This window comes from Ursus maritimus, unplaced genomic scaffold, assembly GCF_017311325.1.
Source record: "Ursus maritimus isolate PB19 unplaced genomic scaffold, ASM1731132v1 scaffold_17, whole genome shotgun sequence".
Taxonomy (NCBI): domain Eukaryota; kingdom Metazoa; phylum Chordata; class Mammalia; order Carnivora; family Ursidae; genus Ursus; species Ursus maritimus.
Genome location: NW_024424119.1, coordinates 53,604,657 through 53,622,819, shown reverse-complemented (window position 1 = coordinate 53,622,819; position 18,163 = coordinate 53,604,657).

Here is an 18,163-nt window from a genome sequence, read left to right as displayed (position 1 = left end):
CGGGGGGGAGCGGGGAGAAATGGCGAGGCTATGAGGCCCGCGAGTAGGGAGGGGCTGAGGGCGCTGGCTGCCTGCTGGCCGGGCTGGGGCTCCTTTCACTCCGGGAGCTGTCTCCCCCAGCATCGTTTCATAACAATAAACGCGATTCAATTTTGTGAGCACCTACTATGTGCTGGGCCCAGCGCTAATCTCTTGGAGGACAGAAAGACACACATGATCCCGGTCTTTGCTGGCGCACAATGCAGGCAGGGAGGCAGACGCGGGACATTTAATTGCACAAATACTTGATTACTTGTGCTGGGTCCAGAGGAGTACAACATGACGCTGTAATAGCAGGAGCGACAGGGAGGGTGGTGGTGACTATTTTCCGAGCCAAAGACAGATGCAGAGAGTAGACAATGGACTAGAATCCTTGAAATTGAAAGGGTGAATTTGATGGGTGGGGTGAGAAAATCCAGACCCATCCCTGCCAACTTCTTCATTATCCCCAAGAAGAAATTGTCCCAGAGAGATGAGGGGACTTGCCTTCATACACACGCCTCTCACCCAGCCTTGCAGGCAGTGGGTGGGCGGAAGAATTCCAGGCGCAAAGACATCTAATGCCCAGAGTCCTCCCTCAATGTGGCAGAGCCCAGCCCTTACGCTGGCGAAGGTCTTCACCTCCCTGAGCCTGTTTCCCCATCGATGAACCTGGTTGGGTAATTCTAGCAGAAAAACCAAAGATGATGGATATGCAACCAGCATTTTACAAGCAGGAGAGGTGCCAGTGTGAGTCACTTTCCGTTCTGTGCCCCAATGTGATGCCGTGGGACAGCCAGGAGCCATCTGTGGACCGCCACCCGGTGCCAACGGGGGGACAGGCTGCCAGGGCTGGAGGTTCGCAAAGGAGAGAGACCCTAGAGGCTGGAAGCCCTTCTCTGAGGAGTTGGAGTTTAATCTGAGCCCTGGAGATGAGGACAAGTCAAATCTCCAAGGCCAGCATGGAATGTGTCTCCCCCAGTGACACATCACAGGTGTTGAGGTTAAGCAGCAGAGCCTCAGTGCAAATCTGACCATGTCACCCCTCCTGTAAAGCCATCATGGCTCCCGCCAGCTGTCCAGATGATGTCCACAGTCCTTAGCCTGACCCTTGCCCGCTCCTTGGCCTTCTGTTTCAGAATTCACCAAGCCTTTCCCTCCAAGGGGCTTTGGCAGGCCGTTAGCCAAAGCTATGGATTGACAACCCAAAAGGCATTTTAAAACCTCCTCCCTTTCTTCCCTCTACTATAGAGACAAGAAAAATGTTTTTTAAAAACTCCATTTTCTCAGCCTCTCTTGCAGTTCAAGGCGGCCATGTATCCTGGTTCTAGCCAATGAGATAGAACAGAAGCCCCTGGGGAGCGATCCCCTTTTTGAACAAAGCGATGGAGTCTGGCAGGCAAAGGCCTTTTCATCCTTTGCTCTTTGGCCTCTTGCTCTTCCCCTTCTTTCTGCCTGGAACACAGACGCAGGGCCCGGATGTTCAGCAACCATGTTATGGTTATGAGGTAACAATGTGGGACCTCCACACCGAGGCTAGTGAAAAGGAAGACAGAAAGAGCCAGGGTGCCTAGTGACATCTGAAGCCAGTACACCCACCCCTTATGGTTCACTTTGGGCTGATTGCTGTCTAAGTCAAAATCCCTTGTCTGTTTAGGCTGCTGTAGTAGACTTTCTTTATCTGCAATGAACATGAGGCTGACGATACACAGCCTCGCCTGAGGGGCCCCTGCTTTGCGCCTATCTTATTTATCTCCTTGAAGCTTACTGTACTCCAGTCTGTATGCTGGCCTCTTTTGGTTCTTTGACCAGGCTGAACTCATTCCTGCCTCAGGACCTTTGCACTGCCCCCATGTCCTCGAGGCTAGCTCCTTCCATCATCGAGGGCTCAGCTGAAATGCCACCTTCCAAAGATTTTTTTTTTTTCATTCGACAGAGATAGAGACAGACAGCGAGAGAGGGAACACAAGCAGGGGGAGTGGGAGAGGAAGAAGCAGGCTCATAGTGGAGGAGTCTGATGCGGGGCTCAATCCCATAACGCCGGGATCACGCCCTGAGCCAAAGGCAGACGCTTAACCGCTGTGCCACCCAGGTGCCCCTGAAATGCCACCTTCTAAAGGCCCTCCCTGCCCACTGCACAATCTGAGGGAGTCTCCCGGACACCTCTACCGTGTGACCCTGCCTATTTTTACCACCATTCTTTATTGCTAGCTGATACTCTCTGGTCATATTCATTTCTTCGTCTGCTTATTATACAGAACGTGAGCTTCGTGGGAGGGGGTCGGAATTTCTGCGTATTACTTGCCCCTGCATCCCGGGGGCCTGGCGCATAGTAGACATTCACTAAAGGTTTGTTGGATGCATTGATTACTTAATGCTGCTGTCTCTGCCCGATGTGCTGTCTCTCCCGGACGTGGACCAGGTCAGGTCTGGGTCCGCGCCCATGAATTCTGCTGTCTCTCCTGCTCTGCCCTTTCACTCACCATTGCAGGGTAGTGACACTGCATCTGTTAGATGTCACCTCCCGCTCCAGGACATAAGGTCCAAGAGGGCAGAAACCATCTTCTTTGCTCCCTATTCCGCGGCCGATGCCTGGCACGGGCGGGTGTGTTTGTCGAATGAATGAATGACAGGAGCTACTTGCTGACTGTGTGCCAAGCACGGGGCAAGAGGCTACTTCAGTGACTTGGTTCGCCATCCCATGCAACCTTGGTCTTGAGGGTGGGGATCACTGAAGTCCCATCCACCCCGCCCCGCACCCCCCGCGACAGGTAAAACTTAATCACAGCAGCGTGCCCGGTTCAGATCTGCCTTGTTCTGAACAAAGGGGCAGCTGGTACTTCCGCCCAGACAGGCGCCTGCATCAGCAACGCTAAGCAGAGCCCGCCTGGCTGCACAGCCCAAGGGGCTTCGGGACTGTTCCTCAGCAAGATTTTTGCCCCTTCCCTCTGCCCCGTCCTCCTTCCTCGGCCTCTCCCCCAAATCAGAGCACAAACCCTCATCCCTTGTGTGGAGTTTTTCGTCTTCAAAGCACTTTTATAAACATGAGCTCATTAGCAGAGCAGCCCCTTGACATCAGGAGGCTGCTCCCCGGGTGTCTTCTGAGTCATAGCGCCAGAGTTTACCGACAAAAACAAGTTTTTCCCATAGAGCGAATGCGGCGCCACAGCCAAGATCACTGTGTCTCAGGGAAAAAAGGAAGAAGGAAGGAGAGACACGCTGCCGCTGGTGAGAACCAGCCCAGCCGAGCGCGGGGCCCCGGCCCCGTGTCAGCTCCAAGAACAAGCAGAGCTTAGGGCACGTGCCCCTGCCTAAAGCCCGCATGCCCCCTCCCCTGCCCCGGAGGAGTAGGCGCCAAAGCGGCCCCCCAACAGCCTGGCACTTCTTCCCGCATCTCCCTCCTGCCCTGCATCTGCCTTCCCACCTCCCACCCCATCCCCCCCACCCCTCCCATGCACTCAGCCGCAGCCCAGCGGGCAGGTGACCTCTGCCTCCTCATTAAGGAGAGGTGGCCTCGGCCATCTGGTCCGGAGGGGGGCTGCTTTGGGAGTGAAGGACCAGGGTTCAAATCCCAGATCTTCCACCCACACGCTCAGGGACTGTGGGTGAGCCACTGAGGCTCCGTTTCCCCCTGTGACGAACGGGGCCGTGCGGGCATCAGCTGTCTCAGGGGGGATCATGAGAGGTCTGTGAGACGGTGTGTGACAAGCACCTGTTCTCAGCAAAGGGTGCAGTTTCCAACCTGGCGGGCTCTAGGGCTCACAGAGGGGCCTCAGAGACAAAGCCTGCCACATGGAAGCCTCCCACAGAAGAGGAGGGCCTGAGAGGAGGGCCTAGTCTTGGCCACCCCTGCCTCCACACCCCACAGCAGCTCATTTACAGGGGAGGCACTGGATGAAGGCCCAACCTGAACAGCGCATAAGCCACCACCAAAGCTAGACTGGCTGATGGGAAAAGTTCTGGGAATACAGCAGTCTAGAAACTCCTCCTCTTTGTCCTGACATATGCTGATGAGTCCTACTGGGCGCCGGGACACTGCCTCCAAGGCTGGTGAAAGAGCACCGAGGGTCTCCACAGAGCACACACCAGCTGCTTCCTCCTTCTTACTACAGAGAAAAGGTCGGAAGGTATGTGGCCCTCAAATGTGGGCTCCTTGAGAACAGAGACCCTATTTTCTGACCTGGTGTCTCGTTCACCCTCTTCTTCCATCCTAACAGAAACTAGCTTTTCAAGTAGGTAAATATGCTCAGATAAAATATTCACCTCCCAGCATCCTTTGTAGGAATGGGGAGTCACCTGCTGGGAACATTCAGGTAATTAGTTGTTTTTCTGCTAAAAAAGAGAAAATCACGTGGCAGGGGCCTTTTGTTCTTTGCCCTTCACTTTTCCCCAATCTTCGTCCTAATTTTCCTGCCTGGGATGCTGTCATGATTCCTGGAGGTGAAGCAGCCATTTTGTGCCATAAGGACAAAAGCCCCATGCTAGGGATGGTGGAGCAGGAAGCTGGAAGGACATCTCAAGAGGCTGCGCCAGGTCTGACTGCATCCTGCAGGACTGTCTGGGTTCTGTGCTTAAGCCATCGCAGTCGGGGTTCTGTGCCATGCAGCTAACAGCAAATCCTGACTCATCACCAGGCCGCCCGGGAGACTCACGGTGCTCCACAGACGGGCCAGTGCAGGGCAGCCGCTTAATAAACATGAGTGAGGGGGCGCCTGGATGGCTCAGTCGTTGGGCGTCTGCCTTCGGCTCAGGGCGTGATGCCAGTGTTCTGGGATCAAGCCCCATATCAGGCTCCTCTGCTGGGAGCCTGCTTCTTGCTCTCCCACTCCCCCTGCTTGTGTTCCCTCTCTCACTGGCTGTCTCTCTCTCTCTGTCAAGTAAATAAATAAATAAAATCTTTAAACAAAACAAAACATGAGTGAGCGCCACAGCGAACGGATGGATGACGCAGACCAGACCTCGAGGTGCCCTGCGCCTGACACAGCATCACCTAAACTGCAAAGACAAAAGCGGGGGACTGTCGGACAATCCCATCAGATCGAGGAGGCCTGGGTTCCTGGCCAGCCTCCCTCGGAGCCGTGCTGTGTGACCCAGAGCAAGTTCCTACCCTTCTCTGGGCCTCAGTTTTTCTATCTGAAAAATTAATGTGTGGGACTTTGGGTGGGTCTGCAAGGACAGTGGTCCCCATGGTTCTTTCCTTTCATTGTGGAGAGGGAGGAAGGGGGCTCCTCTCACCTTCGAATCCAAATTCCACAGAGGGGACAATAAAGAAGCTGGCAGGTTGGTTACTATCTGGGAAGGGCTGGCCTTGACCGAGCTTGCCCCCTGTGCCGAAGGCCGTGCATCGTCCCACTGAATCTTCATGCCGCCCCATGGTGTCCCTAGTATCTCCATTTAGCAAATGAATACGCGGAGGCTAAGGGGTTAACTCGCTTGACCCTCTCCGCCAGGTGAGCCTGTGGCAGGGCCGGGACTAGCAAGCTGGAGGGATGAGGAGGGACAGAACACTCATCCCCAGTTATGGGGGCAGAGGGAGGGAGACCCACAAGACATGAGGTCATTTTTCCCAAGGTCCCAGGAGGGGGGGGAGTCAGCAGGCAGTCCTGGAACTGGGCCCCAGGTCTTTCTGCCTCCAAAGTAAGTGCCCCTGATCACGGAACCACCCTCCCCGGAGGAGCTGGCCACAGAGGGCGGAAGGACAGAAGATTCCACAGACACCAGTGTGAACCCAACCGGTGCAGTCTTTTCTCTGCAGAGATGCTCAGAGCCGTGGGAAGGAAGAGAAGTGAAGGGTGCTGATGGGGACAGTTTGAAGGGGTGGAGCAGGGACAGGCTTGTATTCCAGAGAGGAGCGCTGGGCACTGTTCTCTGCAGGTGCGGGAGGCTGATTGTGTGTGTGCCCCCCCCCCCCACCATCAGACCATGAGCTGCTCTGGAATCTTCCTCAGGACTTGGCCAGTGCCCAGAGGAGGGAGAAAGGCTGAATGAGAGCCAGAAGGGTCTCCAAGCACCTCGGGGTGAGTGGAGAAAGGTGGCAGGAGCTCTCACAGGGTCCTAGCGTGGCTTCCTCCCTGGTTGGCTCTCACCTTTTCCCACCTCTCCCACGACTGCCACCCAGGCATTTTCTCCCCTTCCTCCCCCATCCCACAGCCCGACTGCCCCCAGAGGCGAGAAGTGCTGGATGGCAGGGGAGACCAGAGAGGAGTCTGGGGGGTGGGGTGGGTTAAACTTATGTTAGAGTCAGTGTACCTTACCCTTCCCCCCAAGTTCTGCATGATTAACAAGCCCTTGGGGGAGGGATGGGGGGCGGCGCCCAAGGTGCAGCCAGCGTGCGGGAGTGTTTTGCACAGGGGAAGAGCCCTGCAAATAAATGATGGTGACTACTATTCCACACACTGGACCAGTAAGCAGCCACAGCAATGAGGCCATGGCCCTGACCTCTATGTGGCCCAGGAAACGGCCGGGGGACTGCACAAGACCCGGAGGATCATTTCATTTGTGACAAGCTCACTGTGACCAAATAGTTGTTCAGTATCTCCCAGATCGTTTTTTAAAATGCAAATTTGATCAACAAAGAGGACAGCCTAATGCAGTAATTAGCAGAGGGGAAAAGCAGAAAAAAGGATAAACCAGAAAACCAAAAATCAGCCTCCTCCACCCACCCCAAACACGCCCAGCAGGAGTCAAATATTAATTAACTGCTTCTTCCACCCGGACCCCCTGTTTGCAGGATCTGTTCGTGTTTGTTATAACAAACACTGCAGGAGCCAGCCGACAAAACGGTCTCTCCAGAGGAGCCCAAAGTCGCCAACGGAACGGACACCTGGCTGGGCTGGCCCGGCCCTTGGGGAGTTTTCTCTTAAAACAAATGCACCCAATTTTCAGTTATTTGTATGATCCCAAGGAGTGGAAGGTGGTTACATTTACCAGGATTCTAAGTATTTGTAGGTTTTCGGGGCTGTCCAAAACTTGCCCTCTTGAAAATAATAGTTCCACAGAACTTTTAAATAATGATCGTGGTATTGGGGCAATAAGTTCCGAAGTAAAACACATTCTCAGCACAGTGAAATAAAATTTTAAATTAATAGCTAGAGGGTCCTTTTTTTAAATCTAACTTGGTGGGGATTTGGAAACTCCATTCCAAAAAACTCTTGAGATAAAGAAGGAATTCAAAAGGACATTACATACTACTTAGATGTTTCATACTACTTGGACATTAGAAAAAATGAGAGCACTGAACGCTAAAGCAGGATGCAGCCAAAGCAATACTCAAAGGAAAATTCATATCCATAAATATACCTAAAAGTTTCCTAGGAAAGAGTTTCCTTTAAAAAAAAAAAAGTTGACTTATTCATCAAGCAGCCCTCAATAAGGGGAGACATTTCTGCCTAGATTGTCTTGCCAAGTTTCCTTAAAGCTCATAAAACAGAAAGAATGCTAATATGTGGTTTTCTCTTCAAAAACTCTCCATCTCCAGACTTGAGGGTGGTGATGAATGAAGTTCCGGGAGTAGCAGAGATGTGTAGATATGCTCTGTGTTTGCTAGGTGCAGTAGGCAAGCCAAGAAAGCAAGCCAGAGAGAGCCCGTGATGCCTACAGAGAAACTTCACCCCCACTTCTGTTCTCATTCTTGACTGCCTTTGCCTTTGCTTCCAGATATGCACTGGATAAGGAGCGTGAGGCCAAAGTTCTAGGCCCCGATGCTTCCGTTCATTAGCTGTGCGACTTTAATCAAGTCCCTTAACATTTATGTAGGAGTCAGCTTTTTCCATGATGATGCTGTACAACAAACAGCCACAGACTCTCCTAGGCACGTGCTGCTTCTCGCAGGTGGTGGTCTGTGGGTTGACTGCAATTTGGCTTCTCTAGGCTGGACTCTACCAGGTAGTGCATTTTTTTTTTAAGATTTTTTTATTTATTTATTCGACAGAGATAGAGACAGCCAGCGAGAGAGGGAACACAAGCAGGGGGAGTGGGAGAGGAAGAAGCAGGCTCATAGCGGAGGAGCCCGATGTGGGGCTCGAGCCCACAACGCCGGGATCACGCCTTGAGCCGAAGGCAGACGCTCAACCGCTGTGCCACCCAGGCACCCCTGTTTTTTGTTTTTTTAAGATTTTATTTGTTTATCTGACAGAGAGAGAGCGCGCGCATAAGCAGGGGGAGCAGCAGAGGGAGAGGGAGAAGCAGGCTTCCCACTGAGCAGGGAGCCCCATGCAGGACTTGATCCCAGGACCCTGGGATCATGACCTGACCCGAAGGCAGACGCTTAACCGATTGAGCCACCCAGGTGCCCCTCCATCAGGTGGTTCTGTTTCACTCTGTGGGTCAGTTGAACCTGGTCCCAGGCTGTGGGTTGGGTTCGAGTCTGTTCCATCTGTCTCCTCGTTCTTTTTGGATGAGAAGCTACACGGGACGTATTTTGTCATAACGTATCACAAAGATGCAAGATGGATGGCAAAGACAAGCACCCTAGGTCTCCGCTTAAGCATGCATTCTCTGCTCCCTATAGCCTGTTGGCCAAAGCAGGTCATATGGCCAAGGCTAAAGTCAGTGGAGCAGGGAAATCTATTCTGCCTCAAGGAGAATGGGATCGAATAATTGCTGACCAAATGCAATCTATCCAACTTTCTTAGCCTCAGTTTTCTTACCTATAAAATGAGGTTGATGAAAACTCCTACCTCATAGGGACAAAAGTCCTGAGCCCTGTTCTAAGCTAACTGTACCTGAACCCTGTGCTGGTTGGCACTAGACTTGAGTTATGTCCCACTGCTGCCCAGTGGGGGGATGGGGCTGTGAATCCTGAAGCTGGGATTGGAGCCAAGGCCACCCGAAACCACAGGGCTGTTCCTTGATGGAGCAGAGCTGGAACCTGTATTGGGAAGTTCACCACAGAGCCCACTACCAGCGCCATGCATGTTCTTGTCAACCATCAAATCTCGTTCCTGAGTTTCCCAATTTGCTTCAGTCTCACTAACACGTTCACTACGGGGATCCCCTCCCATTATCAGGCCCCTTCGGGTGCTCCATGCAAGGCTGGCAGCACTAATTCTCCCAGCTGCCTTTTCGGCTTCATTGGTATCTGAGTCCCTCTGGCCTGAGACTAGCCTGGTGGGCGTCCTCATCCAGACCCCTGGAGACTGAGAGACTCATGCAGACTATCTTTACGCCTGGGTCTCAGGCTAATCTTACGATTCCCCCGTCAGTCCAGCCTCATCTTCAAAATCACGAGGAAGCCAAAGGCAGGAGAATAGAGTTGTGAAACATTTGGACTCTGGGGAAGAGAAAACTCAGGTGCAAACCCTACTCTACTACTTTCTGACTGAATACGAGCAAAACAGGTAAGCTCTGTGCAGTTCGGCTCACTCATCTGGGAAATGGGGCTCATGACTGTATCACGTGGGCATCTGCACGGGATGGTGGAAGGATGGTTCAGAACACGGGCTCTGGAATGGGACGGCATGGGACTGGAACCCCAGTTCTTCTGATGAGGGATTCTAGAAAAGTTTTGGTCTTTTCATCTGTAAAATGGGGACGATACAACAAGCTGCCCGATGGGGTGCACGAGATCCCATGCTGTGGTCAGCCACTCGGTGCAGTGCCTACTGCATACTGAGTTCTCAACAAAGAATGGTTCCCCTCCCTCCTCGTGAACCCCAAAACATCACATTGTCTACCTTAATCAACATGGGACAGAACTAGTCATTAAATGTGAAATGATGGGATATATCATATGGTGTGCTTAATGTTAACCAGTCCAGTGAGTAACTAGTAAAATATCCAGATTTCAGAGGTGGAAGATACAGGGTGGGGAGTGTCTTAGAAAAGATTAATTCAGTGTTTGATATGACAGGTGAGAAATCAACTTGTGGTTTCATGGAATAATGTTGTCTGATTTCATTACCTTGGGGTAGCCTCGTCTCCATGAGGATATGCAGACCACTGGAGAATACACTGTCCTTTCCCGTTCTCCTATGTCCCGTAAACGGTTTAACACATAATAGATACTCAACAAATATCTGTTGAAAGAGTGAATCGATCTATCCCATCATTCATCACAGAACCAATGAACGAATCAACAGTGCTGCTGGTTGGTTTAAGAACTCTGTTCACCGGGGTGCCTGGGTGTTATGGGATCGAGCCCCACATCAGGCTCTTCTGCTGTGAGCCTGCTTCTTCCTCTCCCACTCCCCCTGCTTGTGTTCCTTCTCTCGCTGGCTGTCTCTCTCTCTGTCGAATGAATAAATAAAATCTTAAAAAAAAAAAGAACTCTGTTCACCACTAGGGGAAGGATAAGGGACTTCCCTGCTACACTGATATTTAAATATGTTTTTGTACACAGCTGATACATGTGAAGCTAAAACACTTGTGAATCAGGATCCTTTCACACAGGCAATGTTTGTTCATTGAACAAACACTAGTTTGACATGTTATCTGCTGGACCCTAAGCTGCCAAGCACAGAAACTGATGTCCCTTCCCTCAGTTTACAGTCTAGAGGAGGAGACAGACACACATATAAAACAATAAATAAATAAACATTTGCTTGCTGGCTGTGGGATGCATGATCCATGGACTGGTCAAAGCTCCCCTTTATCTTTCATCAAGGACTTCGTGTCAGGGACAACGCTGTGCGTTTACGGAACCTGTTGGCCGGCCAAGCACCTGAAGGCCATTTCCCAGCCTCCCTTGCAGCTAGGTGGTGTCAAGTCACTCCATTCTGGCCAATGGAAGGGAGGAATGACGATTCAGGCTTTGCTATAAAACATTCTGCACCGTCCTCTGACGCTACCAGCAAAAAAAAATACATTTGCGTGGAACCACAGAACGGGAGGAGCTTGGAGGAAAGCTGTCTGACCCACACGGGAAAGAAACTTGTATTGGGGGGCGACTGGGTGGCACAGCGGTTAAGCGTCTGCCTTCGGCTCAGGGCGTGATCCCGGCATTCTGGAATCGAGCCCCACATCAGGCTCCTCCGCTATGAGCCTGCTTCTTCCTCTCCCACTCCCCCTGCTTGTGTTCCCTTTCTCACTGGCTGTCTCTGTCAAATAAATAAATAAAATCTTTAAAAAAAAAAAAAACTTGTATTGGGTCTAGCCTCTAAGATTTCGGGAATGATTTCTTCCTGCAGCGGAGCCTAGCCCAACCCTGAACACTGAAAACCAGTAAAATCAAGCTGAAAATATGAACCAAAACATCATGGAAACTTCGCGGGTCCGCACAGATGACCATAAGCCACAGCTCTCAAAGTCCCAGCGGCCACCTTCTTCTTCCTGCGAGGTTCCTCCCCAGGTGGTGGGTTAGAAGAGCAGACCCTGAAGGGCAAACCAGTCTAGATTCCAGTCATGTAACCTCTCTGTGCCCCAGCCTCCCCGTCTCTAAAATGGACATGATAATAAAAGTACCTCAGTCATAGATTCTATCATGAGGATTCAACAAGAAGTTTCGTGTAAATAACTTAGTGGCTAGTACACAGTAAGTGCTCAATAAATAGGCTAAGAAGGGCCACTGGGAGCCACGACCAAGGACACAAAGCAGAGACGCACTTTGCTGCAGGTCCCAGGGTCACTGCTGGAGAAAGGCTCTGCCCCCCAGCACAGACCACAGGGCTCCATTCTCCTACCTGGAGCCTCTCCCCTTCCTGTCCCGCTCAGCCAAATTAATCCAGCTCCTTTGAGGTCACAGGCAGGGCTCCTGCTCACATTTCCACCCCTCCTGAGGCGGAGCTGTGTGTGTGTGAGAGAGAGAGAGAGAGAGAGAGAGAGAGAGTGTGTGTGTGTATGTGTGTGTCTTGGAGGGGGTGGGGGAAGGCAGGTGGAAGGGAGGAAAGAGCTGGGCTTTAGAGGACCCAATGTGCATCCTGCCCCCTTCTCCTCCACTCATTAGGAGGACCCTGCTCAGAAGCTTCTTGTCCCTGTGCCTTGCTGTCCTCAGCTGTATGACAAAGGTGATGATAGCACCTGGGTCCCCAAGGAGCTGGACGGGTTCACCGACAACATGGACATCAAGGGTCCCGCGGGGTGCCCTTTCACCAGCACAAGGTCCAGAACTGAAATCCTATTTAGCCCCATGTTTTAAAAAATAAAATAAATAAAATAAAAAGAATCTCAGGAGATGAATTGAGGACAGATGATCGGTACTCACTGGGCTGTCTCTCCCTCCCACACTCTCTTCACACTCACACACTCACACACACACTTGAGAAACGATTTTTTTTTTTTTGAGAAATGCTTTCAAAACAAAAACAAAAACTCTGCTTTGTTCCGTGTAAGCAGCATTAAAAATTCACCAGTTGTGGGGAGAGAGAGGGACAGGAGTGCAGCCTGAGCTCGGCACAGATTGCTGGAGAGTTTGGACCAGAGATGCAAGGACCTGGGGTCTGGGGAGACTGTCAGAGAGAGGGCTGAGGTCTTGGAGACCTCTGCCCAGGGGTCCTGTGAGGCTGGTCACTTTCCCCCCCCTCTAGTCCCCATCACAAAGCCCTGTTTACTCCCTTTACCACCCTCATTGCCATCTTGTTTATTTATCTGCTCGTTTATTTCTTGTCTGCTTCCCATCTGGTCTGGAATGTAAGTAAGGTCCATGACAGCTGGGACCTCCGTGGTTCCAGGAGCTGATGCAGAGCCTGGCACACAGTAGGCACTTAATAGTTGTGAAAGAACAAAAGGGTAAGTCCATAAATGAGCAAATGGATGAATGGACAAGAGAGCAAGGGCGAGGCACGGTGGGTCAAGAATGGATGAAGACAGCCTTTCCCAAGCTTGGACCAGGGCCAGTACCCATGCAGCGACCCGGGGATGTGTGGCCCCAGAACAATTCTCTGGGCCTCAGTTTCCGCAACTGTAAAATGGGGATGATAGTAATCCCTGCCTCATTCAATTGTTCAGAGGATTAATGGGAAAAAACCCATGGTAAACGTAATTCTGTGTCTGGCACGACGAGGTATAGTTTTATTCACCGAGTGGGGAGGTGGAAGAGGCAGGCGGCTCCACCCTAGCTCCCACCACTCAAATGAAACAGAATTCGAAGATTCAGTTCCTGAGCTCCAAGGAGCTTCTCACTCCTTAGAAACTCTCAGCTGAGCCCAGTGAGGGGACAAAGGTCTGCACTAAGTGAGTTATAAAAACAACTCCTCGCCAGGAGCCTCGGAGCAGCCCCCCACCTACCCACCCACACACCCGGCCAGGGCCGGTCCAGGATTAACTCTGGCCTGCCCAGCATGCTCAGCTTCGGGCAGGATTTTGAGAAAAGAGAAAAGAGGGAAGGGGGACGTCTCCCATTTCATTTCAATACTAATCCCTTTCACTAGGCAAAGCACTGTGGAGTCCCTTGCTGCCCACAGGACCTCCTGGAGGAAGGTGACAAGTGAGGGGACCGAGCCCCAAGAGAGGTGATACAGGCCAATCTGGAGCTAGCACCCATATCTCCTGCCCCCTCCCAGCCCCCACTCTGCCAGCTAGACCACCCCAGATGTCCAAAGCCCTGAACACACACACACACACACACACACACACACACACACACACCCCATCCTCATCCCAAAAGCAGCTAACCAGCAGGTCGGCCATAAAGGCTCCCAGCTGAGCCCTTGGCAGACATCACTAATCAATTGGGGCACAAGCCAAATCCCTTCTGACCCAGAGCTCCAGGCAGACACTACCAATCAATTGGAATTGGCCTGGGAGATTAAGAGGATCCTCAGCTCCGCTCTAGGCTGTGCCAGCTGCCCAGTGTTTCCCCCAGCGCCTGCATATTGGCCAGCATTTTTAGTCCATGGTTATTGAGTGAATGAATGAATGAATGAATGAATGAACGAACAGACATCCAGCCTGTCCAGGTGCTTGGGCAGAGACCCTCATTGAGAGATCGCATCTGCCCTCTCTACACAGTCCATCAATAAGTATAGAATTTGTTCAAAAGGCCAGTAAATCCAGAAGGAATAGCGGGGGTCTCCACTCCTCTCCTGCTGCTATGCTTGTGGTGCTCCCACCTGTCCAGAGCCCTGGGATTGGAGTCACTTCCTCTTTCTGGTATGTGACCCCAGGCAAATCACCCAAGCTCTCTGCGCCTCAGCGGCTCCATCTACAAATTGAGGATTATACCCAAACCTGCCTCAAAGGCTGGTGTGGGGACTCAAGGATATCACCATGGAAAGCACTGGGCCCAGTGCCTGGCACAAAGCAAGAGCTCTGAAAAGCAGAGTTTCCATTCATCTTTCTCATCACACTTAAGGACCTCGAAGCCAGGGACTGTGATGTCTTTCTGCATACCGAGCCTGACGCCGAGGACCATGCTGGGCACACACTGACACTGGTGGGTCATTACCATCCACCGGGAAGGGTGACAGAATACAGGTTCTACGGGGACAGGAGGTGAGGGCTCCAGGACCCCAGCCGAGCTCCCCAGTATCCACCAACCACAGAACAGCTTTCTTGGGATGTGAACATGCCTCCCCACCTCCAAGTGCCACTAGCCCCTGGGCCTTGGAAAGGACTCAGTGGTGACCCCTGAGGTCAGCAGCACCCCACCACCTTCTCTGGCACTGCCTGCAGTCCCCAGACTCAATCCACAGGGACCAACACTCCAAGTCTCAGAGACAGTGAACTGTGGCAGCCAGGCACTGGGCCAGGAGGTGGGAGAGCTGGGTTCGAGCACCAGCTCCAGGCCGACACTCTCAGTGCATCCCTCCTCCTCTCTGGACCTCAGTTTACCCATGTGGAAATTAGAAATGGGAGTAGTCTGGTCTCTAGGCCCTTCTAACCCTAACGGTATCTCCTGGATACTTACGTTCATTGACTGATTTAGTCCACAAGCAATTATTGAGAGCCTACTGTGCCAAGCCTTGAGCTGGTCTCTGCTGGAACGCCCCTCCCCATCCTTGGCCTCCAAGGCTCAGCTTCCTGCAAGAAGCCCTCCCAGACCAGCTTTGGGGGCCCTCCCTCGCCCTCCTGCAGCCCTGTCCCTCTTCCTATCACGGACTTATCACTCTGTTTATCTAGTCTGCTTCCCTCTGAATTGTGGCCTCCTGAGGACAGGATCACATCTTATCCCCTGAGCATTTGCAGGGATTCCAGAGGACCGTCCTGGAAATAACTCTTGGGCAAATGAACAATGAACAATGAACACCTGAATTCTAAATCTCCCCCCTCTGACCAGGAACCTTCCTAGCCGCGCCTCCCTCCTGCGATCTGGGTAGCCAGAAAGAGCTCAGAAGGCACATGTAGCACTTTCAAGGCGTTAACTGCTCCGGCGTGGGGCTGACACCGCTGGGGGTTTGACGGGAGCCCAGGTCCCGATGGGTTCTGTACCCTGCTCCATGCTGTCCCAGCAGACACTCAGTAAATATTTAGGCATTAATTAACTTCCTCCAGGGAGCGGTGACTCAGTGCCAGATGTATCTCCCAGCTCCAGGGGGAGAGGTGAGTGCCCGAACCTTTCTCAGGTGCCCAGACAAATAAGGCCAGTCTCCATCCTAAGAAGCCTTGTCTCACTCAGACCCGCCCTCCCGCACGGGGTGCCTGTCTGAGGGCCCCTCCACCTCACGCGGATGCACACAGGTGCTCATACACACGGGTCCACACTCACTGCCTTAAACAGTCTCTGGTTCTCTGCTTTGAGCCATTGAGCATCCGAACAGAAGCCTTTGTGTGTGACCCACCCATTCTACAAACATTTGTGAATCCCTACTGTGTGCCCCCAGCTTCATGGCTCCCCGGGGGGCATCAAATAGCCCAGCTGTTCCATTGCCTCCTCCAGCAACTGTTACAACAGCTGTGGCAACGCCCCCCTCCCAGGCCACCCCAAAAAAGATCAAGGGTTTTTACGAAGTTGGACAACTGCTTTGCTGTCCCCACTGGCCCATCTCGATTCTTGAGAAGGAAAGGAAACCAAAGGAGTGTGGGCCATAGACAAGAGGGCCCAAAGGATGGGGTCACACAGATGGGCTGACCACCTCTTAGCTGATCTCCAGGAGTGAAAGAGCCTTAGCAGAGCTCACACTTGCCTTGGGCAGGGGTGAGTGGGGGCCTGGGAAGTGCCAAGAGGAGCCGCCTAAGTGAAGGGCCTAGCCCCTGCCTCCCTCCTGAGGCTAGAGAACCTACCTCCATCCCTACACTGATTCCCCATCTGGGCCCCCAGAGGCGTGTTTTGGGGTGCAGCTCTGAGACTGGCTGTGAATGACGAGCTGTGTCTGGGACAGATACTTGCTTCTTTGTGACTCCTGCAGACGCTGGTCCCAGAGCAGTTGTCCTGGAAGTGGCAGGTGTCGATTACATCAAGGTCACTTTTGCAGTGCGTGCGCTGAGGCCTGGGAACTGGACTCAGATCCACCGAGGGCCGAAGTAAGCAGCTGATTTCAAAGAAGCTAGAGTAAGACCAGGCCCACAAACAGTCCTGGGTTCAAATCCTCCCTCTACGCCTTCTTGGCTGTGTGATGGGACCATGAGCAAGAACCATACACTCTTAGTTTCTTCCAGTAAATTCTGGGCAAGGACAGAAGGAAGACCTGAAATCAGCATTAATAATCCCATTCTTGGACTCTTGCAACAGGCCAGACACCGCGAATCCCAGACCTGACTGTTGTATATGGAGTCCTCCCAGCCAGAAAACCAGATAGGACCTCCCACCTCCCTCCATCCTTCTCAAAGGTGAACTCCAAAAGTAAATAAATGAAACTTTGTGTGTCTTGAAAACAGCCCCTAAGGAAGTAAGGCGGCAATGGATTTTTTATTCCTACACATATTATCTCCTGGACAAATTTCACTTTTGTGTGTCCCTATCACCAGACCACCTCTTCCACAGAATGAAAGTAAAATGCCCTTTCTCTGCTGTCACCCTAAAATGTCCGTCCTGGCTTCTCTGGGTGGGGGTGGGGAGAAATGCTACCCAGTTGAAGGGCTTGGAGCAGACTGAGACGGCATGGAAAGGACAGAGTGCCCACCCTGGAACTGTGGGACTTCGGGCAAGTCCTGTCCGATGTCAGTGCCAAGTTCCCACACCTGAAAAATGGGGTAAATGCTCCCTAATTTTGTTTTCACCCTTGATGCCTGGCCCTGAGCAGATGCTGAACAGGGTTTGTTCAAACAAATCTGGGGAATTATTGAGACCGAAGAGAGACCCAGAAACTGGAGGATGGACTGGCTGGGTCTCTTCACTCCCACCCAGGGACAAAATAGGTGCTGAGGACAATGGGCCCAAGGAAAAGAGGGCACTCAGAAGAAGTTTGCTCCTGGGACCCCCACCTCCACCCCAGCCCCCACAAGGCCTGCCTAGCTCTAGCAGTCTCTGTAAGCCCAGTCCTCCTTTACAGGGCCAATGCAAGGACCTCATCCTCAGGCAAACCTTCTGGACCTCCCCACTCGAGCAGCAGTCACTCCCCTTCATGCCTCCCCATCCAGATGGAGAGCCCCCAGAAATGGCAATCCTCTCCCGCTGTTCTCTAACCTCTCAGTCCCCAGCTGGGAGGAGGTGGCCCAGGGATGGTTCAGGGCAAGAGGGAAACGGTGTTAAGGAAAGTTAAGTTGGAGAGTTCCTGGGCCCTTGTTATCCGCCTCCCTTCTGGAGCTCACAGTCCTGGCACAAATCCTAGCTCTGCACCCTGGAAGCTGTAGGATTCCACACGTCACCCCACTCCTCCGAGACTCAGGTCCCTGCTGTGCAGGCAGTCGCAGGGAGGGATGCAGGGTGTTTCTGGCAGGGGTCTGCCCCACACCAGGCACATAATAATAGTCCTCATTGTCATTATTATTAGTTAGGAAGGAAAGGAAAGGTTACAGAACTGGTGATAAGGACACTCCGTGCGGCTCAAAACGCCTTCGGACCTCAGCTGGTCTCTGGGGCATGCCCTCGGAGACCAAAATTCACCATGTTTTGGGTTTTCCCGTCAGACAAATGGGGAGAACGGCGCTTCCCCGAGCACTTCCCGAGACCCCTTGGCCAAAGAGGCAAGGGAGTCAGGCCCAATATTCTCTGCGGCTGAGGTACCTCCAAACCTTTCTCCCTTGAGGTTCCCCAAGGTCAGGTGGGCGGCCCCACTAGTCTCCTGCAGAGGCCTGGGTCCCGCGGGTCACCCGGGGTCGACAGGTGAAAAAAGGAGGTGTCGCGTGGCCGGGCGTGGGGAGTTGCGCGCACCTGCCGCAGGTGAGGCCCAGC